Source organism: Cyprinus carpio, chromosome B1, assembly GCF_018340385.1.
Source record: "Cyprinus carpio isolate SPL01 chromosome B1, ASM1834038v1, whole genome shotgun sequence".
Lineage (NCBI taxonomy): Eukaryota > Metazoa > Chordata > Actinopteri > Cypriniformes > Cyprinidae > Cyprinus > Cyprinus carpio.
In genome coordinates this window covers 38,536,893-38,551,426 of record NC_056597.1, presented here as the reverse complement: position 1 = coordinate 38,551,426, position 14,534 = coordinate 38,536,893, and the positions used below count along the sequence as shown (strand labels likewise).

The 14,534-nt window shown below is 35.8% G+C and overlaps 1 long non-coding RNA gene across 1 annotated transcript; it reads right to left on the bottom strand.

Moving 5' to 3' along the window:
- Positions 1-6,863: 6,863 nt before the first annotated feature.
- LOC122135997 lies at positions 6,864-14,534 on the bottom strand. Its single transcript, XR_006153849.1, has 3 exons — positions 10,635-14,534; positions 8,246-8,269; positions 6,864-7,325 (listed from the first exon to the last, which is right to left on the bottom strand). It is a non-coding gene; the product is annotated as an uncharacterized LOC122135997 (long non-coding RNA).

Below are 14,534 nucleotides of genomic sequence, written 5' to 3'. Positions count from 1 at the left end.
AAAAAAAACTTCAAAATATCTTATTGTGTTTTACTTAATCTCATGTTTTTCTAAAAAAAAAAAAAAAACATTGATTTTTTTTAAAAATAGTTTTGGATGCCATTGACTTTTATTATATAGACAAAACAGTTGAGATCATTTGAAGAATGTTTTAATTGTGTGTAACTTACTCTTATGTTGTTCATTATTTTTGTTTGTTTGTTTTTTTTAATGTCCATACAATAAAGGCTACTTTAGGAATGTAAATAAATGTACAATAAAGGCTCCACCCTTATTTGTTAAGTTACTCACTGGCATGTTGTTCCAAAGATATTTTAAAAATGTTTGCTTGTTTTTTATTGTTCATAAAATGAAAGTAGAGTCTAATGTGCTTTTGGACCCCACTGACTTCCATTATATAAATAAATACAGACTTCAAAATATCTTATTTTGTGTTTCACTTAATCTATTGTTTTCCTAAAGCTGTTTAAAAAAAACAGATTTTATTATTATTATTATTATTATTATTATTATATTGTTTTGGATCTCATTGACTTTCATAATATAGATAAAACAGATGAGATAATTTGAAGAATGTTTTATTTTGTGTGTCACTTACTCTTATGTTGTCATTTACTCACCCTTATGTTGTTCCAAAGATATTTTTAAAACAATTTTTGTTTGTTTGTTTGTTTGTTTGTTTTAATGTCCATACAACAAAGGTTGATAGAGTCCAGTATTGTTTTGGACCCCAGCTGACTTTAATTGTATAGCCAAAAACAGTTGAGATATTTTGAAAAATATTTTCTTTTGTGTTTTTCTCAACCTCATGTTGTTCTAAAGATGTTTTGAAAAAATGTTTTCTTCATGTTCATACAATATCAGTCAAAAGAATCTGTTTTTGTTTTGGACTCCACTGACTTGCATTATATAGACGAAAACAGGTGCAACACTCTTCAAAATATCTTCTTTTGTCTTACACAGAATAAAGAATGGACGGACTGAGAGGCAGACAGTAGTCGTATCTAGGAACATGGCGGCCCACACATAACATGTTAGCAAAAGCATACCAACATAATAAAAAACGCTCAAAACACCTTTATGACCACATAGCAATGCCGTGGAAACATCCACAACACTCTTAATGCCGTGGCAGCGACTTTTGCACAGAGGAGCACTAGTTTTGCTTTCATTGTTGTCGTCTTTGTCCGTTTCTTCCATCCCAATTTCTCTCTTCCTCGCTCTCTCTCTTTATCTATCATTCTGGCACGGATGAGTGAAGCAGCACCTTCTCTGTTAGGGTGTGTGGCGAGAGAAAGAGAAAGAGAGAAAGGGATGCAAGGAAGGAGGGAGTGGGAGGAGGAGGGGGGGGCAGTGATGACACTGCATGGTGAAGTCATACTCCATGACATCATCCTCTGGAGCAGAGCCAGGAGAGCCAGCAGTCTCTCTCTCTTTCTCTTTCTCTCGCTCTCTCATCCTCACTCTCTTTCTCCCTCTTTACACGCTCTTTCAGAAGGAGCAGGAGTAAAACTCTAGGAGCCTTTTGTTCCCACATCCCCCCACCACAAACAGCAGCCCCCTCCCTCCAGCACTTCGTCTCTGTCTCTCTGTCCGTCTGTCCGTCCATCTCTTGTAGAGCCTCAGGGCTTGTGCATGTAGATACATTCTGGCTGCAGCACGATCGATACAAGCATGGCAAGTTGTGTGTCCCTGGTTCCCCTCCGTCTACACACACAGACACTACGTTCATTTACTCCTGGCTTTTATGCAACATGTGTTTCAGCGCTCAGCAGTTTGTGAAGCACTCAAGTTCTTGCACATGGACTTTCTTTGTTAATGAAATGTATGTTTCATGCCTCAATTTTCTGAAAGTAATGTGAGTAGAGCTTGCCAGTACAAAAGCCGCCACCATGACTAAAGCGTTCTGAGTGGCTGCGATTGCATTTGGTTCAAGTGTATCAGGGTGGTCACATGTGTCCAGACAAGTCCATGTCTATAGGATTGTTTCAGATAAAAATTAAATGTCTGGTTGCTTAGACATGCGTCTGACAAATGGTTTAGAGCGAGTTACACACCTAGGGTTTTATTCATACCATAAATATGAGAAAGAGTAAATTTTGCCTTAGCAAACGTGCCTATTTATTGTTGTAGCAAACAAAACAATAGATATGTTAGACACCTCTGACTCTGCATGTGTGCACGCAGAAATATAGATCAATGAATATAGTCAGTATTTGTCATATAGATTTGCAATTTTTTTGTGTGTGTCATGTTTATTGATTGTGTTGATTCATGTGTGGTCATTTTGTGCTCTTTTGTCTGCTTGATTACCAGTAGCTTTATTTTTATCTATCTTTTTCTTTCTCTCTCCTAGTTTGTAATGTGGGTATACAGAACATCTGTGCTCACGCTTAGCGTACAGTTGCATGAGCTCATGAAGATGTTAAAATAAGGTAAGGTTATTTGCAAAATTTACAGAACAATGTCCAAGTTATTTGAATAATAATTCATTTAATTAACAAATACAATTGAAAACCTGTTTTTGGCAGATTGTAGACTCGGAAGTAAACACCCACTGCTATGATTGGCTAACGTTCAACAACATACATTCCTCATAGATGGACACTGGGGTGATTTGGGTCAAAACTGCATAAATATCTTGATACATATCAAATCAAGGGAAGTTTGATTCCTTAGTTCATGACCGCTTTAATGAAAACTGAACATTCAAGTACGAGGGACATTGTTTCTTCTAACTGAAAATCTTACCTAAATACACCTTTGCTCCAAGTTTAGGAATAGACATTTTCAGAATATAGCCTAAGATATAGTTTAATGAGTTGCTTATATTGATATAGAATAATTAGTTACTTTTAGAGTTTACAACCAGAGCTTCTGTTTGTAGGATTCTGGGTTTAATGAGGTGTATGCTGTTGATACATTGTTCAATTTAAAGATGCCGTAAGCAAATTCAGCTATCAGCAATAGTCTTTTTTTTTTTTTACAAAAACCCAGCCTTCAAAGACATGTCAACAAACCTGAGCATGCAGAGGGCATTTCTGATGTCTAGTTTTCTGTGTACCATGTTTGTTTTCTTTTCCATGATCAATCTCTCATAAATTTGACATAATGAGTAGCATGTCTCAATATCAGCACAGGGATCATGCTGTCAAACCTGTTCCTCAGAATGCACTTGCAGAACCAGATCACCAAGGGCACTTCCACAGAGACCTGCTATGACGATGGTCTCTATAGCAATAGAGTCACCAAGCACCGTTTGCGCTGCTTTTATGTGATTGTGTCACCTAACTTCAGGCCAGCCAGCCCTGTTTGAGGTTGCAGAAAATCATGAAAGCATCAACCAAAATTGATCAGAAAGTTAAAGTGAACACATTTCTTTTGCGCTCCTTGTAAAATACTTTCTTTACATGTCACAAATGTAAAAATGGACCTTTTGATTGGAAAAGGAGAAGTCCTGCATGCCATTATGGACCTTTTGCTTGAAATGCTAAATGCTCCTCGTAAAAGAAAGGGGACCTGGCCTGACTCCGCTACGGTACAAACTCTCACAAACCTGTAATTTTGTTTCGAAATGTCCGGCTGCTTTCTGCACATATAATGATAGAGAGAATGAGAGAATGTGCTCAATGTGTTGTGCTTAAAAGGTAGAGCCAAGATCTGAATAAGATCACATGAGGGGCAACAGACGCAAACAACGAGCTCATCAATAAAGCTCTTGTTAACTGCTCTGAAACATCATATAAGTCAAATGCTGCACACAGAACGGCAGTAATGAGATGGTTTTTACGTAAGACCAAAAGCCAGATGTGCTTATGCATACAAAATGCCTACATTATATGTAAAAAAAAAACAAACAAAAAAAAAACAATACAGTGCATGTAAAAATACTTAATATTTTAGTATTTTAATATTACATATAAAACTTTTGAAATATTAACGTAAAGATGAATTTAGTCTGAATATGTGTTTATTATATATTCATGATAATTTTATATAGTATGTTCTTGTATATTACATTTTGCTAAAATATAATTATGTATAATAATAATAATAATAAAATGTAAGTTATTATTAATAATAATAATTATTATTATTTTTATTATTATGCTTTAGTCCTTTAGTGTATTATTAGTTCACATTTGAACTTAGTGTGAATCATTCCTGATGGTGAGTCAGAAAATATTATATGTGTGGTACATGCAAGGGCAAAAAAGCTACTGCTAAAAAAATTTGTATTTTCACATAAATTTGGATGAATCAGTAATGTAGCATAATATCACCTAATGTACTTCCACTGATGTTTTATCAAATGGAAGTTTGTGGAAAATGTTGCGTTTGAACTTTCTTAGAAACAGAAAAGAATAGGAAAACATCTCAATTGTGTGTGCGTGTGTGTGTGTGTGTGTGTGTGTGTGTGTGTGTGTGTGAGTCATTATTGATTGTGACTCATGGGTGCAGTACATTTGGATGAAGAGCTTTCAAAAATACATGTACACAGTGCACAGTCCATGTCACGGTTAACAGTGCAACCGCATGTCGATGCATTTCTTACTTTGATCGCTCAAATGAAATTTACAGTCAGGTTACAAGAGTCCTTAATCTACATCTTGCAGTAGTTCGACTGACAGTTCTGCTTCTGTAGTTTCTAACTCATAAACTTGCTACTGACTTATTTATTTCTACACCAATCACAGCTTATTTTTAGGTTTGCTTTCAGCATTTGAACCAGCGCTGGTCCCATGAATTAGCATATCTGCCAGTTCACACTGTCTGCTCTCTCCTCATGTTTTGATGTGTTGGATGCATGTGGGAGGAAAGTCAACAGGGTGTGCATGTGACCAGCAGAAGAGTGTGTATCTGAAGTGCTGGGTGAGTACAAAGGGACATTTACGCCTGTGTCCACCGAACACAAAGCAGAGCCTTCAGTCTGCAGGCTGGAGAGAGCTGGAGGGTGCGATCGCCCCCTCCTACTCTCAGACTCAGTGGATCATCCACACCTCTCTCTCTCTCTCTCTCTCTGTGTGTGAGTGTTTCTCTCTCTTCTTTCACTTTAATCCCTAATGTTGGTTCTGGTCCATCGTGGACCCATGCTTGGCCTCCTCCCCATGCACAAGTCTCATTCTCCACATACACATACACATAAGCTCACTCTCACCTCTCTGTGCCTATGACTGACAGCACAAAGCGGTTGTGGACATTATACACACTGAGTGAAGGTCACACAATGAGACAATAAAGCGAAACTAGAAAAGTTCCTCAGGATCATGTTGGTTTGACAAAGCCTTGATGAAGCCTTTGACAAAGTTTAAAATTGTTTAATTAAAGAAATAATCTGGGTTCAGTACAACTCAGTCAATAGCATTTATGGCATATGCACCACAAAAATTAATCACCACTTATCTATGCTTTTGTTAAATAATAGACATAAACAAAATTACTAAAAAAAAATATAGATTAGTTAAGCATGTTCAGTGAAAGTGCATGAGATCAATTTGTAACCATTAAAATACTGTCTCAATAGTTCAGTCACTAGACATAAACAATATTACTGTATGATTTTTGAAAAAAAAAAAAACATTTTCTCTCTAAAATTATATTTGGACATTATATCAATTATATCCATTTTGACATTACAAAGTTACACCATAAACCCTAAAGTGACTTTGAAAATTATTATTTAAACAACTTTACAGCTCAAATTTTTTTTACAAAAAAGAAGGTGCTTTTATAAAAATTTTAAGCTTCACATTTCTACTTTTAGATCATCCAAAAAAAAATTATTTGTTCACTTTTATTTTAAGTGCCTCATCGCAACCTTGCTCTTTGTTTGTTTTTAAAGAAAAGAAGAGACAAGTAAAAATTATAAAATTATTTTTGTGGTTTACCTTTAGATAGATAGATAGATAAAAAAAAAAAAAAAAAAAGATAGATAGATAGATAGATGCAGCGGTGCAGTGGCCAGTCATATATTTAACAGGAGAATCTGATCTGGAATCTGCTTAAGTGTATTTATGCATGTGTGAAAGACACAACCAGACCCTGAGTCAGCTTTGTATTTGTCAGAGGTGGTCTCAGTGATTTTACCCATTGTCCTCCACATGGCTGTGCTGTGGGCTGCTGATAGCATCAGTACTGTGGTTCTGGATCCACATATGCTGACCCTCGATTAGCCTGGACCCCCACCTGACCATCCTACACTAACAAACGATACTAACAAACTCTGTACTAACTTTGACTTATTACATTCACTGTGTTTATGCTGCTGTTCTCAGCTGTTGCATACAGCAACAGGAATTACAGGCCAATTCTGATAGATAGGCACATATAGAAATTTGTCATCAGGATAAATTTAGGAGTAAGGTGTATTTTATAACACACCTCCTTAAAACTGAAAGGGACAGTTGACCCAGAAATGCAAATTATGCCATCATTTAGTCACCCTTGTGTGACTTACTTTCTTCTGTGAAAATTTGAAAAGTGTTTTTTTGTCAATGGGGTCAGAAGTTGTTTGGACTCCAACATTCTTCAAAATATATTCTTTTGTGAATATCCTCTTGTACTCTTAAATAAATCATGATTGTTGTTTCTTGAGTGTTGCTGTTTTTACTGTGCAGTGTGAATATTTTGTATATTTTTCTATATATTTTCTATATTATAATATCTATATATTAGGGCTGTCAGTCGATTAAAATTTTTTATCTAATTAACAACATAATGTTTCGAATTAATTAATCAAATTAATCGCAAAATAAATTTGACTATTTATTTTACTGTGAAAATACCCACAAAAGATTATTTAAAGATATTTTTGTGTTAAATGAGAAAGTATCAAGTATAGACATTACAAATTGTAGCTTTAGAATTTTTTTAATTTAAAAAAATAAAAATTATTACACATAAACATGTAGGCTACAACGGCCTAACATAAATTATGGCACATAAAAGAAGATAATTTGAGAAACAGCTCAGCATTGTTTGTTTATACAATGAAAGTCATTGGTAACCAAAACAGCTTTGTTGACAACAGTCTTCAAAATACCAACTTTACTTTAAGGGTATTCTATTTGAAAATACCTTATTTTATGTTCCACAAAAGAAAGGTTTGAAACGACATGGAAAAAAAATAAAAAAAAACGAAAATACATGGATTCGCTACAGGAGGCCTTTATTCACCCCCCGGAGGCGTGTGAGGGATGTTTTATTATGGATGCGCACACTTTATTTCAAGTCCTCTGAAATGTTGACAACCGACAGCCGCTTACCCCCACTGAAAGGCTTGGAGGGGCACGGACAATTTTTAATATAACTCCGACTGGATTCATCTGAAAGAAGAAAGCCACAAACACCTTTGAAGGTGAGTAAAACTAAACCTTTAAATAAATTATGCTTTTGGGCACAATAAGCAAGCTAACATGCACTACAATTTATATCTTTAATTCAATTTAAATATATATACATTATAATCAATAACTTTTAGCGCGTCCTCAATAAGCGTCGTTTTTGAAGAGTGCACATGTGCATAAATGAAGGGATTTAGTTTCCACAACAATGCATCATACTATGGAGGCTAATCAGTGAGTTATGTCGTTGTACAGGAAACACACTCCTGTGCAGTTGTAGTGTAGTCATAACTAACACACAGAGCTCTATTATAAAGAAACAGGTTATAGAATATATGACCTTTGACCTTATTCCTATACAGTGGTTGTTTTGCTGTAACAGCAAACAGACGAACTCAAACGTCCGCCACTATAATTATCTCTCTCTCTTTTGTTGTGTACTAGAGTGGGTTGCAGGCTGGTGGAGGGTGATTCAGTCTGAACTGAATGACTGCTCTAACAGAACGGCACCAGTGACCTTATGGAAGCATCATCATCTCACCCTGTGGCCATCTGGTAGTGTGATCCTCTCTCACACACTCACACATCCACTTCTCTGTTGAAAGCATGCATGCTCACATGGTCTTACACAAACACACAGGAACACAGTCATAAATATGTGAGCTCATATACATGAGCAAGAACAAAAACACATGCTTGCACACTAATATTCTTTCTCCCCTTGGAGGCATGAATACACAAAATGTGCAAGACTAAAGACATATGGTTATACTGTTGCATAAAATCATACAAATACACACTTATATACAAGTATGTAGGCCTAATTGAATACTGAAGGGGAGCAAAGGTGAAATCTTAATGGAATGCTTAAAAAAATGAAAGATTTGTGATTATTTACTCACCTTCATGTTGTTCCAACCTGTATGCTGTACAAAATGATTACATTTCATTGGTTTCATTGGCACTATATTTATAGATAAGATAGCAGATCAATTTCAGTATGTTCTTTACATCTATGATATGATTTCAGATCAGGGTTGGAAATTAACTGTGGTTAGGAAAAAAATGAAACCAAAATTAACATAAATGCTCCCCAAGTTCAAGATATGAGTACAAAAATATGCACAATTAAACTAAAATTATTATGTGTGTCGCGATTGAACAGATTTAACCTTTTTGCCTTCTATATATATAGTTTCATGGACAATAACACATGGGTTTGGAACAAGATGACTGTAAGTAAATAATTGACAGAACCTTTTTTTTTTTTTTTTTTTTTATATAGTAGATATATATATATATATTCTATATATGTAAATGCACATATGTATAGTTTTTGTTAAATTTCTTTATATTTTATATTTACTTTATATTTATACATTATTGTTCTGTATAGTTAAATTTTAGTTAGTTTAGTTTCATTTTTCTTTTAAGAAATTATATATATAGTTTTGTAGTCTATATTGTTCTGTATAGTTAAATTTTAGTTAGTTTAGTTTCATTTTTCTTTTAAGAAATTGTTGTCTTGGCATTAGCTGAAATAAAATTTAAAAAAGTTAAAGTTTTTATATTCTTTTTAATTTCAATTATTGTTTATTTTATTTCAAGTCTTGGATTTTTTTTTATGGTTTTAGTTTTAGTTGACGATTACAACCCTGCTGCTAAGTGGCCATTTCTGTTTCATAATTCATATAATCATATATTACACGTACACTTGTGCTATTCCAAGCACAAGCTTAGTTAGAGCTGGCATGTACAAAGAGTCTCTGAATTCATTCATAATTCATATTTCATTTTTTACCGCCACCTATGCATTTCTGTCCAGGTCAGAGGCTCTGCCAGTGGAGTGTCTGCAGCTAGTGAGTGCCATCGTGTCGGGGCTGAAAACATGTTCACAGGGTGAAGCGTGGTGTGGCTGGCAAGCCTCACCAGCAAGTGCAAATGACTGGGATGCCAGGAAAGCATGCCCTGATCCGTACCAGACACGCACACACAAGCCTCTGCGCTACAAACAAACATACCTGCACATAAACTCTGGTACATGTACACGGACACATGCACACATACACTCGCACAGCAGGTGCGTGACAGTCTGCGGGTCCGATGGGCGGGTGGATCAGAGGAGGAGAGGCAGGCAATATATGAGGAGAGTAAGTCTCTGGTATTCGCTCTCTATTGCTTGGAAGCTTCGTCATGCAGTCAGACAGCAGCTGGGCAGGGAGGTTACAGACAGCATGTGTGTCTGTATGATTTAAACAGGACTGCTGTGAGTTTGGTTTTAATTTGGTCTGGTCAGTAGACACAATTCAAAATTCACAACTGTTTTCATCCTCCACCCCAGCTAGTGCTGCTCAGAAACAGGCCACAGGACACAAGCAGGACCTGCTGTTCCTGGATCAACCTACCTCTGACATCACAGAGAAGGGTTGATACTAAAAAGTCTTGTAAGGATGTTGATCCAGGAACATGTGCTTCTTGCCATATTGAATGTATAGAAAATGTTTAAATTGCTGAAGTGCAAGTTTATTATGTAGATTTAAATAACCGAAATCGCTGACCGAATCTCTCACAGCTTCAGATTTAAATAACCGACAATCTTTCTCACACTTGCTGCTATAGATGAAGGAGTTTTTCTGATTGTCTCCGCTGTACCTTTTATTTTTTCAGAGGTTATTACACAGTAAAAAAAAAAAAAAAAATTTAATAATTGCAGCTGTTACCTGCTGTTTGCTACCTTACATTTATTTAGGCTATTTTTGGACAGATATTTTATTTATTTTTTACATTTATTTAGGCTATTTATTATAAGGTCTGATAATTTAAAAGTTACCCCAGGAACATTTTACAGTTTGTAAACTATTATTAATTTAATTCTCTCACCATTAATGTCTGATTTACTTCAGGGCCATTTGGAATTGCAGTGGTTATACTTGTTAAATTACTCAGAAAATTGCATTTCACAAACTCATTAATATCTTCATGGGCCTGTCATCTCCTAGACAGAAATACACAAGACCCACTGACATCTCTTGTGACCTGCCTGCCGGACAGAAGCCAGGAAACTAGGTAGATTAAAGTTAAATCAAGAATTAAAATCAATTAAGGACAATTAATAGCAGGGTATTAAATAGAGCAGTCAGTCAATTTTCAGAGAGTTAATCAGCATTGAAATTTTCCACTTTTTTCTTTGTTATTTATCATACATATGTGTCTCAAAATAAAAGTCAGGAGTATTTCTGCCAATTGAGTCAGAATATATTTTTGGGCATAGTATTTAGTACAGACACTCACTCACACACCCTTCTGAATTCCCCTCTGTGGCCATTTTCTTGTTTGGTTTCACAGGGCAGTCGAGGGAGCCTGGATACAGTGGGGATCTGTGAGAAGAGGCAGAGGGGTATGTAATCGAAGAGGCCAGCAACTCTTTATAAATAGGCTTGGGTCGCTATCATTGTAAAGTGAGGAGGAATCTGATCCTAGATCAGTTTGCCCAGACTTTCATGAACACAGGCACACCCAGGATGAACCCAGAGAGGTGCAGACAACCGTTTTACTTGATGGTGAGGGAGAGACAGGGAGCATGAGGGATGGAGATGAGGATATAGATAGACAATCTGTGGGCGAGGGACAGCCTCACTTCTTTTAAATGTTCTTCTGTGACAGGTGTGAGATACTGAAAAGAGAGGGTGCTGCAAAACTTTCTGGATTAGATCATCACATTGAAAAGGTATGTCAAGCCTGTACTTTAATTAATTATAGTTTGAAGTTTACAAGGATGAAAAATGACCTAAACACAGATAGGGGTCTAGTGCAGCAATCACAGTTCCATCAATTCAGCTTCAAAGCAGAAGTCACTTTGGATAAACGACACACTGAATTAATAAACCTGGATTAAGATGCATATTGACGTTTTTTAATCGTTCAGTCATTCGTATCAAAAAGCTAATATAACACTGTGGACACAAAACAGTCAATGTTTAAAGCTTTTTGTCATTTTATTGTCTTCCATTTTAACAAGCGGTTAAAAAAGAAAGCTATTAACCTTTTGTTTCATCTCTGCTTTTTAATTTCTTGAAGTCTTTCAAGTCTCTGTATAAGTTTTAATGTCCTTCGCATAAATCAACTAGAAGTCGATTGGAGGATATTTCATGCTGTAAAACATATAATTACGCGGAATCCGTGAATGCCAGAAATTATTTAATTGTTATTTTATGTTAATGTAAATGATTCTGGATGCCTCTGCTTTAAGTAATTTCCGTGTTCATAACGAATATAACAACATAAAACTGCGTAGAATATTACACGGATTTTACATAACACAAAGAGAGCGTAAAAGCATCTCATTATCTAGGAGTATTGACACTTTTTAAAATATTTGCGGTTTTGCAGAGTCTCCCTGAATCGCCGAAGAGATAAAGTTAGGCGACAATCCCACGTACACGGATACAAACCAGCTTTATATCTTTAGATTGCGCTCAGATCACACATCCAAAACTTTACCACACGTTTAATTCGTCTAGCGTGTGCTCAAACGTAGCTAACATTTTCTTCACGAATCCGCGTCAAATAAGAGACAGGCACAACATCGTAGTATATATATTAATGGCATTATCATTAATACAATTCCCTGTAACACTGATAAAGTTTACAGACTGTTTATTTTAGCAGCTACAATTCAATTCTTATTATTCGCTCACGTCAAATTATAATAGTGAACATGGGCTTATTAATTTTTAAATAGATTCCAAAAAAAAAGCCAATCATTTTGTTAGAAGAAAAACATTCCCTTAAAAACATGATATTGTTTTAATCCCCTGAAAGCCTGTAAGAGGTAACAGTGGTTAAAAACTGGTCCTTGTGTAGCAATGTTGCTGTTTCATAGAAATACAAACACAACGCATTTGACGTCACAGTGTCCTTCAGCAAACGAATTCACATCTATTCGTTCAATTATGGCAAGAAACATTCTCTTATTCACAGAGATTAGGCTAATATTGGAATTGTTCACACGGATTCGCGGGGTTTTTATAGTTTAGATGACTGTCCAGTTCTTTGACTGAAATTTACATTAAACATTTTGGTGTCTTCTGGGGCAGTTCTGAACTCATCGATAGTTGTGCTTCTTAAAGAATTTATTTTTGCATTAATGCGCATTTAGGTAATCCGTTCTGTGTCATAGTTGTCAGTTCACGGCCTTAGAAACACTCATTCAGCATTTATTCCAAAACATGGAGAAAAATGATCACATATGCTATTAGTTAATATGTTAAACTCATGTTAAACTTTTGAGATTACATGTTACTTAAAAACATATGGAAGAATATGCTATATTTAAATTATAGGCTACTTTTAAACATTTTGCTTGATGATCGCAAATCATATTTAATTTTCTATTTCTTCAACCTGTTGCACTGACATTTAAATAACCTGTTATTTTTTATAATACATGAATATTACTGGGATCTTCGAAGCTGTTATGAAGCAAATGCAAATATATAGAGATTCTTTAGTTCTCGTCAGTTACATTTCATAGGCTAATACAAAGAGAGGTCGCGAGTAATTTATTCTTTTTGAATCTTTACCACAAAATGCATTGTCATAAACCACCACAGATGATCTGCATAGGTCTATAAAGGAACACGTTTGTTCCGCGGTTGTTCACAGATGAACTTTTGGGTCCGTGTAGAGAAACGGGTGACAGCTCTCTGAAAAGTTCGTCTGTGGGCCTGTTTCACAAGGGCAGAATCCTGTGATTTATAAAAGAATTATTAAATGGCAGACATTTAATTTTGCACTGCATTATGAAAACTTTTAACATGTCATTTCACATTACGTTTGTTACCATGTGTTTCAAATGACCAACATACACTCGCTATAAAAAACTGTGAAATACCTCGCGGCGTAAAAACGTTGTTATTAGTCTACTATCATCTATAGTAACATGTTTTGAACATAGACATTGCAATATAAAATGTTACCCGAACTTAATTTTACACATTTGTAACTGTATGTTTATTAACATGATGGATAGGCTGACCTAAAAATTTGACCTCTGGGATAAAAAAGTTCACTCGCAGCTCAATTTCTAATTGTATTGTCCGATTTGCGTCGGTGTCACGGTGCACAAATGTTTATATGCTTACTTATTTAGTTTTAACATAATCTAAAGACCCGATGGGTGATAGGGTAGGCCTACGTCAAGTTTGGGCTAAGGTCAACTCCAGTAAACTCAACAGGCCCGGGTGCACTGTCAAGGCTGATGATCTCTTGGATATTTTTTTAAATCACTCTAAAATAAAAAAATAAAAAAATCTGACTAAATGTTTTTGTAAAATCTATTTGTCTCATCAGCAAAAGGCGTTGTTTAACTATCAACAACTCTTTACAATTAAACTGTCATGCGGATTTGCCTTTGTTCAATGTGAACCAACACTTTTAAGCACGGATATCAAATAATATCTGAAATAAACCATGCAGATTACTTTGATAAGCTTAATTACATATCACAATTGGTTATCTAATTGAGTATCTACCGGACTCTTCATTAGCCGGGGAGCGAAGCAGAAAAGCGACAAGCAAAACTCCGTGATGCAACTCTGTTGTAACTGGAGCAATGGTCCGGTTGATTCAGGAGGACACGCATGCATCTCTACATAAAGTAATTCAGTTCACTGCAAACTATACTGTATGCAAGCATGCATATTGAATCTACTTATATAAAAGAAAACTCTTAATATATTTGTGGACACAGCATAAGGCGCTCCGCCTGAACTTTGTGGTTTACAACTGGATCGCCACCGTGCAATGACAGTCCCGATTAAACATTCAAAAAACTCTAAAGGCACGGCAAAATTACTTACGTTGACGAAACATGAATAAATATATTGCAGAAATATTCATACAAACACATATATGCACACACACAGACACGCGCTTAATAAAGATATCCGTTCTCGCTGTGACTGTGTAAGCTGCTCGAGCTTGTCATTGCAGCGCTTTGAGGAAGACTTGCCTGACTCTTCGCGCTTCCTACACCAGCGAGCGCGTATCTTGCCCCGTATGAGTTGAGCTGTACAGTGAGGGGCGACACGTGATCGCATCTGATCCCGTCGATTTTGTTATAGGGTGGAGGGTCTGGGTTTTGTGTACATAAGGACGTGTGCTCGCTTCTTTTTTTTTCTCTCTCTCTCT